The sequence below is a fragment of the Protopterus annectens genome, chromosome 7.part0 (assembly GCF_019279795.1).
Source record: "Protopterus annectens isolate FY-2018-M chromosome 7.part0, PAN1.0, whole genome shotgun sequence".
Lineage (NCBI taxonomy): Eukaryota > Metazoa > Chordata > Ceratodontiformes > Protopteridae > Protopterus > Protopterus annectens.
Window position 1 is genome coordinate 780,088,196 of NC_056739.1, and position 17,935 is coordinate 780,106,130.

Here is a 17,935-nt window from a genome sequence, read left to right on the forward strand (position 1 = left end):
ACATCTATAGGTATATGAATAGGTGAAGAAAACATTTGAGATGTATTGACAAATTAATACAAGAATTAGTAAATAAATGTGTAAATATATAAGTGTAAAAAATATAGTATTAAGTGAATCTGTGTACGTAGGTATAATTGCAAGTATATATACGCACACACATCCAGTCCTTTGGATGCTACACTTGTCTCCAGATGTATTACATAAAACTAGGGATTTGATGGTCTAAATTATACTTCAAATAAAATAAAATTAGGTTCTGTTAAAATGATGAATTGGGTTATTAGTAAATTTACAATGTAGTTGTGTTAAAACATCATAATAAATAAATAAATACTATGAGAAGTTGTAAAATTATAGACAGGATAAATATAAATATATGCATATAATTTACAATGAATAAATACATAAATAAGTGAATAAATAAATAAATAATTACATATTTAAGTGGACCAATAACTGTAGAAAATTAATTGTCTATATAAATAAAACTATAAGAACCTTGTACGTAAAAAAATCTTCGCATGTAAAATATAAATAGGTAACCAAAATGTATATGAAACCGCTCACAGTTCTAAAACTACACACATTCTATGCACTACTTAGAAGTGCTACGATAACTTCATTTTCAAAAACATTGATTGGAATTGCAATTTTGGACTGAATGAACCTAAACCACCCTTTATTTTCCACCTTTTATTGTCCACCTTTTATTATTTTAGGATCCATGGCTAGGATCTTAAGTGCTGGTGTAATTGAAATATGGTCATTTAGCCCTTTGCCACAGCTTGCATCCAGCCTTAATTGCCATATCATTTCTCTATACTCAATTTTAGTTTCCCAATCACCTCCTCGTTCAGGATATCGCACTACCTCTAATACCCAAAATTTAAAGTCAGCCTTTTCACATTTTATGGCATGTCTATATAGTGCGTTGTTCTCATTGTGTCTGTTTATATCCCGAATATGTTCGTAAATCCTATTTCTCAGCAACCTCTCTGTTTTTCCTATGTAAAAACTCTCACAGGTCGTACAAATCACCTTCACCTAGAATGATGCCACAATACAGTGATAAGATGATCAGCTTTAATAATTGGCTTAAATTCTGGTGTCATTCAAAGGGGATCCAATGTCTGTCTGCCTGGGATGACATGCTGGACAAGCCACGCTGCTTCGCAAGGGACGGCTTGCACCTGTCACCCCTGGGCTTCCGGATATTGGCAAAGGCTCTTGCCACCCCCATAGTGCCTTTTTTAGGCAAGGCTCAAATTCTAAACCTACCACCCTAGAACACCAAAAAGGAAAAAAAACTAAGGGTAATGCTGCTCAATGCCAGAAGTCTCAATCTCAAGATGCACGCACTCGAGGCCCTTCTCAATATGGAGAACATCGATGTCTGTGCTGTGACAGAAACCTGGTTCAAGGCTCCTGAGAGCACCCCAGCACTAACAGGTTTCACCTCATATCATGCGTTCCGGCCCCAAAATCCGGACAACACCAAGAAAGGAGGGGGGGTGTCCATATTCATAAAGGACACCCACACCTCAAGGTTGGTGGCAACGCACGATGCATCGGAGACCATCCAGGTGCAATTAACCATAGGCAAGACTGCTCTGCAATTTGTAGCATGTTACAGGCCACCCTCTCAAACTCAGGAACCTCACATGGCCTTCCTGAAAACATTGGAGGGATAAATGTATCTCCAAACACCACCATACTAGGTGACTTCAACTACCCTAATATAGACTGGGAACACTACTCAAGCCCGAACACTCTAACCCAAAGATTCCTGGAGTTCATAAACTCAAATGCCATGGAACAACTAGTCACCATCCCCACAAGAGGTGAAAACATACTTGATCTCATCATCACGAACATGGGATCAAAATGTTCAACACCGGAAGTATACCCTCACTGGTGAGATCAGATCATAAACTAATCTCGCTGGAGGTCCTCATCCCGCCCACCTGAAACAAAAAGACCACAGTGAAAACTTCTCAAAAGCCGATTTCACACTTCTAAAACTAGTGTGGTCTCCTTTAAGGCCCCTGAGCCAGTGGTAAACCTTACTCAAAACGCTCCATCACACAAATGCCTTCTACCAGCACCTACAGGACTGCATGGATCAGGCAATCCCAAACAAAACTAAGACTCTCTGTACCAAAGGCAAGCGTCCAGTCTGGTGGACCCCAGCCATAAACAAGCTCTACAACAAAAGGAGGAAGCTACTACAAGATAGAGCAAAATCCTTGAAAGGTAAGACACCTTTGATCATTATAAGTAAAAAACTAAGAGCTCTCATAAAATCATCCAAGGCAAATTTTGAGAGAATAATCGCCAAGGACTCTAAAGACAATCATAAGGCCTTCTTTAGCTATGTTAGAAACCTAGGAGGAAACTCCCAGATATGCTCAGAATTAGTTCAAAATGATGTGAAAATTACTGAACCTACACACATTGCTAACATACTGGCTGACAGGTTCAGTGCAAACTTCTCCCCCCTCCCCAAAAGGAGAGATATCTATTCCAGAGGATTGTAGCCCCAAACATCTCCAACGCCCAGGTGAGAACTGCCCTCACTAAGGCAAAAACACAGCATCCATGGGACCGGATGGTGTCCCCGGCTGTGTGCTTCATGAACTCAACGAGGAATTAAACCCACAGTTAGGACAGCTGTTTAATCTTAGCCTCACCTCAGGATACGCACCCAAGGAGTGGCGACGCACTGTGGTCCCACTTCATAAGGGCGGTGCCTCCACAGACCCTGGAAATTACCGCCCATTAGCTTGACAAGCCTTATCTGCAAAGCCATGGAGAGGATCATAATGGAACTCATAAATAAAGACATAGGGAACTTGCAGACTTTGGATCCAACCCAGTTTGGCTTTGTCAAAGGCAGATCCTGCCTCTTAAACTTGGTTGACTTTTTCGAGACAGTCACCAAGGCCATTGATGAGGGAAAGGCAGTCCATACAGCCTACCTCGACCTGGCAAAGGCCTTCGACACAATACCCCACTCAGGTATCATCGAAAAACTCATCAGCTTGAATGTAAACCCATACATCACAAGATGGGTTGCAAACTGGCTAACCGACAGAACCCACAGGGTCAGAGTTGCTGGAGCCATGTCATACTCAAAGCCTGTCACAAGTGGTGTCCCACAGGGCTCAGTCCTGGGTCCACTCTTGTTCGGTATCTACTTTTCTGAAGTACAAGCAAACACAGGAGGGTTATGGCTGACAAAGTTTGCAGATGACTGCAAACTGGGCGCCATAGTCGAAAACACATCTGACACAGATATCCTCCAGAAGGGCCTCACAGAAACGGATAACTGGTGCCAGAGCCATGGCCTGAAGTTAAACGCCAAAAAATGCATAGTCATACCCTTCGGGAAAAACAAGGTTACCCCTAGCTACCATATAGACGGCAATCCACTGAGCACAGAAAAGTCATCAGGGATCTGGGGACCCAAGTTGACAGTAGCCTTCGCTTGACACTCATGTTGCTAAAGTAGTTAGGAAAACCTTCTATATCGCCCACCTGATCATGAAGGGATTCACATCTAGATCAAGGGAGGTCATCGTCCCCTGTACTCATCACTCATTAGACCTATGATTGAGTACAATGCCCGTTCGAATGTATCTGACCAGACACCTGATGCAGCTTGAAAGGCCCCAAAAGTTCCTCACCAAAAGGATAAAGGGTCTCAAAAATATGTCTTATGCTGCCCGACTGAAAGAACTCCAGCTCTATTCAGTCTCATACCGCTTGCTCAGAGGTGACCTGTGCCTGACATATAAGGCCATGTCAAACCCAGATTTGATGAATATGCTTCACCTCAAAAATCTAGATCCCTCAGAACCACAAGGGCGGGAGACTTAAACCTTGACACGGTTATAAATAGAACGTGCTGGAGGGACAGATTCATCACCCAGAGACTCCCTATGCTGTGGAACAAAATCCCGGTACATGTGAGGCAGAGCACCTCGCTGGCCTTGTTCAAGAGGAATCTTGACCAATGGATGGGAGATCGCAGATATACCCCAGGGATTACTTCAGTGTCACTGCTTGACAGAGGCACAGAAAAATGATAGGCATAGTTTTTATTCAAACTAAAGGGGTGGCGAAAGCCACATAACTATGGGCTAGGCTTATAAATGCCCTTGGGCAGATAGCCTAGTATGAACCTATGAACCTAAATAGACTAAGCCCTTAGTATAACAGCTGCTGTAGCTTTTAGCTACTAATTTTTGGGGAATACTTGCAATTCTAATCTCTTTCTTATCATAAATGTAGGAACATTATGCACATCTGCCACATTTGTAGGTTCCATGTTTCCTACTGGTTCCCTCAGCCTGAATTTAATTTCTTTCTAAAATATTTTTAATGTTAAAATTCCTCCTAAAACTAAACCTCAATTTCTTTTTAAAAACATCTGTTTTGGTTGCAATATTTCCAAACATATCCCATATTTCATGTATTCCTTTCTTTAACCAGTTTGTACCATAAAAATATGTGGTAATCAAATAGGGTGTTTGTTTCACTTCTATATCTCTTCCCTTGTCACAGCCCAGGTTCTGACCACTGAAATTACCATTTTCTACTTCCTGGTATTCACTATTAAGGAGTGGCATATATCTGGTCCCCCTTCCTGATATTGCATATTCTTTGAAAGAATTGATAAGGTTAATAACATATCCTCTTTCCACAAAAAGGTTCTCTAAATAAATTATTTTGTTCAAAAATTCAACTTCATCCGATATCATCCTAGCCATCCTTATCATCTGGCCTTTAACTATGTTCCTTTTGAGTTGTTTGGTTACCTGACACTTGCTCAGTAAGTCAGCACTAAAAAATTAAAAGCACTACACCCTCACAAACTCCCCTTGAGTACCTTGTTCCCCATTGGCCCTTTTTTCAATTATAAAGGAATTCCCAATACTATTCTAGCATGTCCAAAGGTCAGTTGTCAATCTCCTCTCTGGTCCAGCTGGTGAATCTGGGAATCTTGAGGCAATGTTACAACTGCCTCATGTACACAGACAACCCTCTCCTCCTCCCAACAAATTCCAACATGTGAGAGATGCAACCATATAGCCAAACTGGAGGCTAAGCTCTCTCAACACAGTATTGGTGTAACCAGGAGGAGAAGGAAACCACACTCACTACAATTCCAGTCTCACATAGACCTACCACGACAGCAAACCAAACACATAAACACACAAAAACATACTCGGAGGCTCTAAATAAAAATCTGCCTAAGCAGCAGAGACCTCCACAGCAGACACCCAAGCAACCGCTACCCCAAAACAAAACATGTGCAACACATAGCTCACAAAGCCAGTGTGCTGAACAGTCACAGCCCTTAAGGCTAAACAACACACCTGATAAACTTGTAATAGGTGACTCTATCGTCAGGCACACTGACGTCCTGCTCACCAGGCTGAACAAGGAGAAGGTCATGGTGAGCTGCCTGTCGGGCGCTAGGATCTGCCACATAACACAAGCACTCAGGTCATTCTAAGGCAAGTACAAATATGATTCAGTCATTGTCCATGCTGGTGTGAATGACCTGAGATGTACCTCCCTGGACTACATGAAAAGAGACATAGAGGAGCTCTCTGAGCATGTAGCCCAGGCCGGTATGACCCTGACCTTGAGTAGCATCTTACACTCACCAAGAATGATGCCACAATATGAAGACAAGATGATCAATTTCAACAATTGGCTTAAGTGTTGGTGTCATTCAAAGGGGATCCAATGCCTGTGAGCTTGGGATGACATGCTCAACAAGCCACGATGCTTCACTAGGGATGGCTTGCACCTGTCACCCTTGGGCTTTCGGATATTGGCAAAGGCTCTTGCTACCCCCATAGTGCCTTTTTTAGGCAAGGCTCAAAAGACAAACCCACCTCCATAGGTATCACAAGGGATAAGAAACTAAGAGTAATGCTACTCAACGCCAGAAGTCTAAACCTCAAGATGCACGCACTCAAAACTCTCCTTAGCATGGAGAATATCGATATCTGTGCAGTAACAGAAACCTGGTTCAAGGCTCCCGAGAGCACCCCAGCACTACCAGGTTATACCTCATATCATGCTTTTCGGCCCCAAAAGTTGGACCGAACCACAAAAGGAGGGGGAGTATCAATATTCGTCAAAGATACCCATACCTCCAGGTTGGTGGCACAGCACGAAGCATCAGAGACTATCCATGTGCAACTAACAGTGGGTAAAACTGCCTTCCAGTTTATAGCCTGCTACAGACCACCCTCCCAAACCCAGGAACCCCACTCGGCCTTCCTGAGAACACTGGAAAATATGAAGGTCTCTCCAAACACCATTATATTGGGTGACTTCAACTACCCAAACATAGACTGGGAGCATTACTCTAGCTCCAATACCCCAGCCCAAAGGTTCCTAGAATTTATAAACTCAAATGCTATGGAACAACTTGTTACCACTCCCACAAGAGGGAAAACATACTGGACCTGATCATCACCAACATGGGGACTCTATGCTCCAGACCAGAAGTGTATCCCTCACTGGTAAGATCAGACCATAAACTAATCTCACTAGATATTCACATCCTGACCCCACCCCCTGCCCAGAAAACCACAGTGAAAAACTTCTCTAAAGCAAATTTCACACTCCTCAAAACTGAGGTGGAATCCTTCAAAGCTCCCGGGCCTGTGGAAAATACGGCCCAGACCGCAGAATCCTTTATAAACGCATTCTATGAACACCTTCAGGAATGCATGGATCATGCAATCCCAAATAAAACCAAGACCCAATCCTTCAAAGGCAGACGTCCTGTCTGGTGGACCCCAGCCATAAACAAACTATACAATAGAAGGAGGAAGCTACTACATGATAGAGCAAAATCCCAAAAAGGGAAGGCATCTCTGATCAGTATTAGCAAAAAACTATGGGCACTCATAAAATCGTCTAAGGCCAGCTTCGAGGGAAAAATTGCACAGGACACTAAGGATAATCACAAGGCTTTCTTTAGTTATGTTAGGAACCTGGGTGGGAATTCCCAGATATGCTCAGAATTAGTCCAAAATGACAAAAAATACACCAAACCCGCAGACATTGCCAACATCCTAGCTGACAGGTTCAGCGCAAACTTCTCCCCCCTCCCCACCAAAAGAGCAAATATCTATCCCAGCAGAGTGCTGCCCCCCTGACATCTCAGATGCTCAGGTAAGAGCCGCCCTCTCCAAAGCAAAAAAACACAGCATCAATAGGACCAGACGGTATCCCGGGCTGCATCCTACATGAACTCCAAGAAGAGCTAAACCCAAACATAAAACTACTGTTCAATCTCAGCCTTACTACAGGATATGTACCCAAAGAGTGGCGTACAGCAACAGTGGTCCCTCTCCACAAAGGTGGTGCCTCAACGGATCCTGGAAACTATCGCCCCATAAGCCTGACTAGCTTGGTCTGCAAAGCTATGGAAAGGATTATCATGGACCTCATAAATAAAGATATTGGGGACCTACAGACACTGGATCCTACCCAGTTTGGCTTTGTTAAGGGCAGATCCTGCCTCTTAAACCTGGTCAATTTCTTTAAAACAGTCACCAAGGCCATTGACGAGGGGAAGGTGGTCCACACAGTCTACCTGGACCTCGCAAAAGCCTTTGATATAATATCCCACTCGGGCATTATAGATAAGCTCACCAGCTTAAATATAAACCCCTATGTCACTAGATGGGTTGCAAACTGGCTCAAGGACAGAACCCACATGGTTAGAATTGCTGGAGCCATGTCAGACTCCAAACCAGTTACAAGTGGCATCCCACAAGGCTCAGTCCTGGGACCTCTCTTGTTTGGTATATATTTCTCGGAGGTACACGCCAACACGGAAGGACTGTGGCTGACCAAGTTCGCAGATGACTGCAAACTGGGCGCCATAATCAACTCTCCAGCCGACACAAGCATCCTCCAAAAGGGCCTCATAGAAACAGACAACTGGTGCCAGAGCCATGGCCTCAAGCTAAACGCCAAAAAGTGTATAGTCATCTCCTTTGGCAAAAACAAAGTGCCCACAAATTACTACATAGGTGGTAATCCATTAAGTACAGAAGAAGTAATTAGGGACCTGGGGACCCAAGTTGATAGCAATCTCTCATTTGACAACCACATGGCCAAAGTGGTTAGAAAAACATTTTATATAGCCCACCTAATCATGAAGGAATTCACATCTAGATCAGGGGAGGTCATCGTGCCTCTTTACTCATCCCTCATCAGGCCCATAATTGAGTACAATGCCCCTTTTGGGATGTACCTTACCAGACACCTGCAGGAACTGGAAAGACCCCAAAAGTACCTCACCAAGAGGATCAAAGGGCTCAAACAGATGCCCTATGCTGCCCGGTTAAAGAAACTCCAGCTCTACTCAGTGGCATACCGCCTGCTCAGAGGCGATGTGTGCCTGATGTATAAAGCCATGTCCAACCCGGAATTAATGGACATGCTGCACCTCAGAAAATCCAAATCCCATCGAGCTACATGCTCGAGAGACTTGAACCTCAGCACTGAAATAAATAGGACATGCTGGAGGGACAGATTCATAACCCAGAGGCTCCCTTCACTCTGGAATAAAATCCCAGTCCAGGTTAGGCAGAGTCCCTCCTTGACTCTCTTCAACAGGAATCTTGATGAGTGGATGGGAGATCATAGGTTTACCCCATGTATCACTTCTGTGTCACTGTTAGACAGAGGCACAGTATACTAACCTCGAAAAAGGGCATAGCAAAATTAATTTAAAATGGGTGGCGAAAGCCAAACACACTCTGGCTAGGCTTATAAATGCCCTAGGGCAGATAGCCTAATATGAACCTATGAACCTATGACATAGAGTTCAGCTGCTTATGCTGTAATTTGAATTCCATGGTGTTTACTTTGTTTGTGTAGCTATGTGCGGCTCTATACAGCATGTGGAACCACTTACTGAATCCAAAACAGTGAGCTGCTGGGACATGAACAAAGTGGAAACAGGCCATGTAGGGTTTATTGAACCTGGCTCCATGTTTATTTTTTTATTTTAATAATTGTAGTTGAATACGGTTACTTAGCCATTTTCTCCTGAATATATTGTAGTTTAGCAATGCCTTCTGCAGATTTTATTTATTGACATTTGATTATCGGGGTAGTTCTAATGAGTGTAAATGGTCTGCTTAAGTAAATGTTGGACTGTAGTTTTAATTTTGAGTTAGATGCAGATTCTTTTAATATGTATACAGATTGCTTATTATGTAGCAAATATTGGTTGATATTTATATTTATGTTCCAGTAACTTTTTAAGGGAATTGTAGTGCAGTTAATAATTACATTGGAGTCTCAGTGTTGGCCAAGTACAGTGGTTCATACTTAACTTTGTACATGAATTATGGGTGTTTCATTAAGTTAAGATGATTGTAGTGTTATACACTATTGTGAAGAAAATGAAGGTTGAAACAAACCTGTTATAGGTTCATAGGTTCATAGGTAAGTACTAGGCTATCTGCCCGAGGGCATCTATAAGCCTAGTCAGAATGTGTTGGCTTTCGCCGCCCACCTTAGATTAGTTCCCTGTACCTAGGTCCAGCAGAGTCATTAGTTCCCTGTGTCTCTGTCCAGCAGAGCCACTGCAGTGATCCCTGGGGTAAATTTTCTTTTTCCCATCCATTTGTCAAGTTTCTCTTGAAGAGTGTTAGTGAGGGGCTCTGCCTAATGTAGATTGGAATCCTGTTCCAAAGCATGGGGAGTCTCTGGGACAGCTATCTATCCCTCCAGCACATCCTTTTTATCATTGTGGAATGGTTTAGATCCCTAGAGCGTGTGGTTCTTGGGGATTTTTTTTTTTTTTTAGGTGGAGCATATCCATCAATTCTGGGTTGGACATGGCCTTGTATCTCAGGCAGAGATCACCTCTGAGTAAGCAGTATGCAACCGAGTACAGCTGGAGTTTCTTCAGTTGGACTGCATAGGGCATCTGTTCGAGGCCAGTAATCCTCTTGGTGAGGTACTTCTGTGGTCTTTCCAGCTGTTGCAGGTGTCTTGTAAGGTGCATCCCAAATGGGGCGTTGTACTCTATGATGAGTCTGATGAGTGATGAGTAGAGGGGCACAATAACCTCTTTTGTTCTAGATGCGAACCCTTTTGTGATTAGGTGGGCCACATAGAAGGATTTTCTAACCACCTTAGCAATATGATTATCAAAGGAGAGATTACTATCTACTTGGGTCCCCAGATCACTTATTACATTTTCTGTATTTAGGGGACTACGACGTATGTGGTAATTCGTGGATACTTTGTTTTTTCCAAAGGGGATGACTATGCACTTTTTGGCATTTAGCTTGAGGCTATGATTTTGACACCAGGTATCTGTCTCAGTGAGACCCTTCTGCAGGATATTTGTATCAGCTGGAGAGTAAATTATGGCCCCCAGTTTGCAGTTGTCTGCGAACTTGGTCAGCCATAGTCCTCCTGTGTTTGCCTGTACCTCTGAGAAGTATATACCAAACAGGAGGGGTCCCAGGACTGAGCCCTGGGGGACGCCACTTGTAACTGGTTTAGAGTCGGACCAAGAGCCTGCGACTCTCACCGTGTGGGTTCTATCCGTGAGCCAATTGGCAACCTATCTCGTGACGTAGGGGTTTATGTTCAGGCTGGTGACCTTGTCTAATACCAATAATAATAATAATACCAGAATGGGGAATAGTGTCAAAAGCCTTTGCAAGGTCTAGGTAGGCTGTGTGGGCCTCCTTTCCCTCATCTAAAGCCTTGGTAACTGTCTCAAAGATGTCCACCAGGTTTAGGAGGGATGATCTGCCCTTAACAAAGCCAAACTGGGTGGGATCCAATGTTTAAAGGTTCCCAATGTCTCTGTTAATGAATTCCATGATGATGTGCTCCATAGCCTTGCAGACCAGGCTAGTCAGGCTTACAGGGCAATAGTTCACAGGGTCTGTTGTGGCTCCACCTTTGTGGAGCGGGATAACTATTGCTGTGTGTCACTCTATGGGTATGTAGCCTGTAGACAAGCTGAGTTTGAACAGGGTGTTTAGGTGAGGGGTTAGTTCATTTTGGAGCTCGTGTAAGACACAGCCTGGGACACCCATTGAAGCTGTATTTTTGGCTTTGGATAGAGCTGTTTTAACCTGTGTGTCAGTGATTGCCGGTGATCTACATTCTTCTGGTATGGTTATGGGCCCTTTAGGTGAGAGGGGGCGAAGTTTGCGCTAAACCTGTCAGCCAGAATGTTGGCAATATCAGTTGGTTTAGTGTATTTTGTGCCATTCTGCACTAACTCAGAGCAGATCTGAGAGTTTCCACTTAGGTTCTTGACATAGCTAAAGAACACTTTGTGGTTATTTTTGGAGTCCTTGGCAATTTTTCTTTTGAAGCTAACCTTAGATGATTTTATGAGGGATCGTAGTTTCTTGCTGATACTGATCAGGGATGTCTTTCCTTCTTGAGATTTTACTCTTTTCTGCACTAGTTTCCTCCTTCTATTATATAGCTTGTTTATAGCAGGTGTCCACCAGACTGGTTTCCTTTTCTTGGAGGAGTGAATCTTGGTTTTGCTTGAGATAGCACGATCCATGCATTGTTGCAGGTGCTCATAGAGCGCCTTTGTAAGGGATTCAGCAGCTTGGACAGCATTGTCCTTTAGCATGGGGGCTTTGAACCTTTCCACCTCGGTCTTAAGTAATGTGAAGTTTGCTTTTGAAAAGTTTTTCAAGGTGGTTACCTTGATTGGGGGCGGGGGCGGAATGTGGCTATCCAGAGTGATTAGTCTATGGTCTGATCTAACCAGCAAGGGTTTGACCTCCGGTGTAGAACACCAGTCACCCATGTTGGTGATGACCAGGTCCAATATGTTGTCACCTCTAGTGGGGGTGTTGACCAGTTGATCCAGGGTGTTCGAGTTTATAAATTCTAGCAAGCGTTGGGCAAGGGAGTTAGTACTTGAGTAGTTCTCCCAGTTAATGTTTGGGTAATTGAAATCACCCAATATTAGGGCATTTGGTAGGACCTTCATATTTTCCAGTGTCTCCAGAAATGTGGAATGGTGGTCCTGGGTCATGGTTGGTGATCTGCAGCAAGCTAAAATTTGAATTACAGTTTTGCTCATTGTTTGCTGCACATGGATGATCTCTGAGGCATTGTGCTGTGCCACTAACCTGGAGGTGTGGGTATCCTTGATGAATATGGATACACTCCCACCTTTTGTGTTTCAGTTCAGATTCTGTGGCAGAAAAGTATGGTATGAGTTATAGCCTGGTAGTGCTGGGGTCATCTCTGGAGCCTTAAACCAGGTTTCTGTTACTGCACAGATATTGATGTTCTCTATACTGAGGAGTGCCTCGAGTGCATGCATTTTGACGTTTAGATTTCTGGCGTTGAGTAGCATTACCCTCAGTTTTTGGTTACTTGTGCTATTTACGGTGGTGGGTTTGTCTTTTCAGCCTTGCCTAAAAAGGCACTATGGGGGCAGCAAAAGCCTTGGCTAGTATTGGAAAGCCTAAGGATGACAGGTGCAAACCATGTCTTGCGAAGCAGCGTGACTTATCGAGCATGTCACCCCAGGTGGACAGATACTGGATCCCCTTTGAATGACATTTTTTCTTTATACTGTGGCATCATTCTTGGTGAGGGCAGGATGCTATTCAGGGTCAGGGTCATACCGGCCTGGGCTATGTGATCAGAGAGCTCTTCTATGTCTCTTTTCATGTAGTCCAGGGAGTTACATCTCAGGTCATTCACACCAACATGGACAATGACAGAGTCATATTTGTACTTGTTCTGGAGTGACCTGAGTGCTTGTGTTATGTGGCAGATCCTGGCACCCAACAGGCAGCTAACTGTAACCTTCTCCTTGTCCAGCCTAGTTAGTAGGACATCAGTGTGCCTGACTATAGAGTCGCCTATTACTAGTGTGTTGGGTATGTTATTTTGCCTTAAGGGCTGTGATTGCATGGCACATTGATTATGTGAAGTATGTGTTTCATGGTTTGTGATGGGGTGTGGAGGTTGCTTGGGTGTCTGCTTTGGAGGTCTCTGTTGGTTTTGCAGCTTTTTATTTAGAGCTTCCGAGTATGTTTTCATGTATTTATGTATGTTATTTGCTGGTGTTGGTTTAGTAGGTCTATGTGAGACTGGTGGTGTGTTGCAAGTATTTTCCTTCTCCTCTTGACTGTCAGTTCCAGTCTTGGGTTGAGAGAGGTTTGTCTCCAGTTTGGCTGTATAATTGCATCTCTCGCATATATTAGTGTCTGGTGGTAGGAGGAGAGGGTTTTCTGTCTAAATGAGGCAGTTGTAACATTGCCTCAAAATGCCCAAGTTCACCAGTTGGACTGGAGAGTACACCTGAAACTGCCCTTTGGACATGCCTGAATAGGTAAAGTGAGCTGTTTTACTCATTAGCTGGTAGGGATGAATAGAGAGCCTTGTCCTTCTGGACAGTATAGGGGGTCTAGTGCTAGGGTTAATAAGTGCTTGCAATGAGTTTTGAGCAAGTGCTGGGCTGTGAAATGAATGGTTTGAGTGCTTAAGTTGAAAGTTTGCCTAGTTCCAAGGGAAAAATTGAAGAGTAGACTTTGTGCAGCCGGGAATACTTTAACCCTAGCTAACTGGCTTTGCCTGGCACGTCAAACCAGGCAAATGCAGTTTTTATAGCAGGGAAATGAAAGAGATAGAAATTAGCCCAAAATGGCCAATAAATTACTAACTTCTGGGCTACAGCAAACAAGGCACACAAATTTATATATAGCAATAGAAAACAAGCAAACTGATTTAAACAAATTACCCAATTAACCAGTAAAAAAACCTCAAAACTGAGCCCTGTTCCGGCAGTCTTCAATCTGACAAGTTCTAACCACACACTCCTGCCACTAGGGTGCAGGGAAACGTTCTCCAAAAAAAGATGGCCTGAATTAGTGCTCAAGTTATACAAACAAAGCTAGATTCAGCAGGCCTGAATCTAGTCTATGCTACAGCAGACAAGGCACACCAATATCAGAAAAACAGTTCAAATGAGCAGGCACAATAAGCCTTTAACCAGAAATTCCCAGCTCAGAAGGGTAGAATCTAGCCTCTCCTCCCGCAAGAGTGCAGACCACAAACCTTCTTAATGTAAAATAACTGGCCTGGAGCCCAAGTGCTTAAACCAGAACTAATACACTTTAGAATAACAGACACTGAGCCTTCAATCAGCAATTCCCAACATAGAAGGATGTAAGCTACCTGTCCTGCCACAACAGTGCAGACCACAAACCTTCTTAATGTAAAACAACTGATCTGAAGCCCAAGTGCAATAACCAAAAAAGACTTAGAATAACAGTTAAAATTTAATCAGGCTACTACCAAGCAGTAATAAATGCAGCAGAATAAGCACAATTGAGTACTTTTAAGAAGAGGCAAAATTAAAATAAGGTAATAAAGTAGGAAGACACACAAATACAGTAAAAGCAGATAAAGTGCAGATTTATTTATATATATATATATATATATATATATATATATATATATATATATATATATATAAAACAATAGAAAACAAGCAAACTGATTTTTACAAATTACCCAATTAACTGGTGAAAAACCTCAGAACTGAGCCCTGTTCCAGCAGTCTTCAATCAGACAAGTTCAGGGCCTAAGTGGGTATGCCTACTCAAATGTTCTGTCTGTATTAGGCAGGAGGAGCTAATGAGACTAGACTAGGATAGAGCTGGGATAGGGCTGAAAAGATGGGAATGGTTAGTATCCTTAAATAAATTAGTCTTGTCACAAATGCTATTTTAATGACCAGGAAATATAGGTTGCTGTAGGATGTGATTGATAATTACATTGCAGTTAGTAATGCTTCATGCTGAGTATTGCTGAGAATGTATTATGATGTGAGACTCATTCTATTTACTGATCTATTAAATGAGTTATGAACTTTTCAGGAGTGCCGCACTACATGCATACATTGTCATGGAGATAATGCAGGTTGATACAAACTGTTTCAGTCACTTTTTACATGACTTGTCTTCTTTTCACTAAATGCTAGTCCTGAATGTAAAACGTGTTGCCCAGAAAATGTAGGGTAATGCATGCAGAGGTTCATGCTGAGTTTTATTTGGAAAATGTGGGTAGATGCAAAATGCTTCATTTAGAGTAAAACATTCATCCCTATTTCTGGCAATGCAATTTACTGCATGTAGCAACTTGTGGTGATTATTGCTCAGAAAATGTAGGCTGATGCAAAATGTGTTGTATAAATTTTAATGAATTGGGAGTAAAAGATTGTCCCTGCTTTTACCACACTGCTTCTTCCCTTTAGCAGAGAAGGTGAGGTGTGAGGTTGCAATCCACCCCCCTCAACATTTTATATTGATTATTGTTGTATGGTGGCATTATTTTGCAGTCGTTTTTCCAAAACAGGAAACTAAGACATCCGTGTGTATATCACTGCAGCCATACTAGGTATCTGTATATTTCCTTTATATTTACAACCAAATGGATCTTTCTGTTACAGTTAAAGTGTGATATTTGGATTTTAAGTAGGATATTTCTTGTTTCACAAATGTCCCTTGTTGGGATATAACGTCTGCCTTCATGCTTTGCTTGTTTTTGTGCTTAAAGATGTCAGATCTTGCACTCTTTGATCATAACCATTCCAAGTTAACCCTAACAAGGAAAAGTTTCAAGTTTGTTCACATTTATGTCCAAATTGTCTCAAGTTATTTCTTCTGTCAATGTCACATTGTCTATAAAAGTACCGAGGGCCATAGTTCGTAATCACTTTTAGACTAAGCAACTTTGCCAAGTACAGACTGGTGTGTGAAGGACAGGGCTGTAAGACATCTGAGGTGGTGACAGGTGAGTAAAGTGCAGGTGGTTCTGACATGATGCTGTATGTAGTTTAGATAATCATTGTTACTTCTTAGGTACGTTGCGTTTCCTGTAGGTATATTTCATGCTTTGGTTTGCAAAAGTGTTCTGCAAGTACATGTGTTAATCTGGGCTTGTTCATCGTTAATGTAGAATTTTTAATAGAATCAAGGGTGTTTTGAGCCTACTGCAAATGTCATCTCTAAAATGAAAATCATACTCTCCCTTCTGCAAGAATTGTTAGGTGCGCAAGTGAGCACCAGAGGACAGCAATTGTCATGGAATGAAAGGATTCATAAATTTTCAACAAGCTTAGTACACTTAATGTGATCATGTACGCCTTTAAACTGAGCAAAAGGAGCAGATATGATCAGCAGGAGTTGGTGTACAGGCAGCAAACATCCAGTGATTTGAGGAGGTTGGGGGCCTCTTGCCCCATTTTTTTTTGATTTGAGGAGACAGTTCTGCCTCTTTTTTGCTAGTTATAGCCCCAACCCATGGTGGTGGTGCTGCGGTAGCGTTGCCACCTCACACTAAGACGCTGTCCGGTTCGATTCTCAGCTAGAGCGTCTTCTGCGTGGAGATATGCATGAATGGGCGTACCTTCATCGAAGGTTGTGCATCAGGGCTAGTAACTCGGCACGTAAAAATCAATTGCCAATCATTAGCGGACCGGAGTTTCGCTGTGGCGACCCCTAACCGGGAAAAGCCGAAAGACACAAACATTTGCAGTATAGCCCCATTTCTTTGTCTTTATTAATTAACACCATTGTTTTAGAAACCAGCTAGATACAGATTGCCTAGATTATAATGACGACAGGTATATGGACACATATGGCACTCCATAGAAAAGAAGGATATACACATTTTTTCTGCCAATCTGGCAAGTGCCTTTGACTGGCTTTCTGTAAGTAGGAGTGGAGTAAAATATATTTTTTGCAAGACCTGCTGTACCAATTTCACAATTCATCATGGTGGACAACATGATCTGCAACGTTATGCCAGCAGTTAAAAACACAGACAGGATTGCAAATATGCATCTGGAAGGACCATGGCAGATTTCCTTGGACCTTAGAGTTTAACAAGTACAAAGGTTATTTAGGCAGCAGTTGGTTTTGTGTAACTCCTTGCTAAACACAACTTGTCATTTGTAGCAGGAGAACAATCCTGAAATTTATGAAGAAATGTGGAGAGGATCAAGATGTTCTCAATAAAATGACGTGGAGCAAAAACAGCAGCCTGCATTGCATGGGATGTTCTGGAGCCTCATTACCAGAATCATGATAAATACAATTGGCAAAAAACGCCATTCTGTGTGTATCGGGACCAAATCACAGACATGGGTGATGACAAACTTTTGGTGATCTTTGTCAGTTACCTAGACTGAAAGACAGGCAAAAATGCAATACAGTTCCTTTATACGCTAGAATGTGTGTCAGTAACTGGGCAAGTATTCTTTGATGCTTTAATGTCCACTCTAAACAAATTTGGCATTCCACTTTCCAACACTGTGGGCTTTTTTTCAGACAATGCTGCCTCAGTGATTGGAAAGCATATCCCTGTGCTATCTCATTTAAGGAGATGAAGCCCACCATTATTAGCATGGAGTGTCTAAGTCACCTGGCAGATTTATGCAGTAAAGCTGATGTAAAAGCACTATGTTCACCAGCTGAAGAACTCATATCAGAGTTGCACTGGCATTTCATTTCCAGTGTACAAAGTGAAAAAATACCCTGCAAAAATGTGCTTTATTTATATACGCTGCCCCCCTCAAGATTATTAGGGAAACACCTATTAGATGGTTGAGTTCTGGGAAGGTTATTAACCATGGACATGTGGCCAACCCTAAATTCATACTTTTTATCTGCAAAGCCAGGGTCTGCTAGAATTAACTTAATTTCTGACCACCTGTAGAGTCATGAATTGCATATGGTTTTTATGTTCCTCAAGTATGCTTTGGAAACTTTACTCGAGTTCAACATTCAGAAACCCAACAGAGAACCAGTAGACATTTATGTTTATGGGTCAATTTCAGTAACTGGCTAGTAAGTGTACTGCCTGG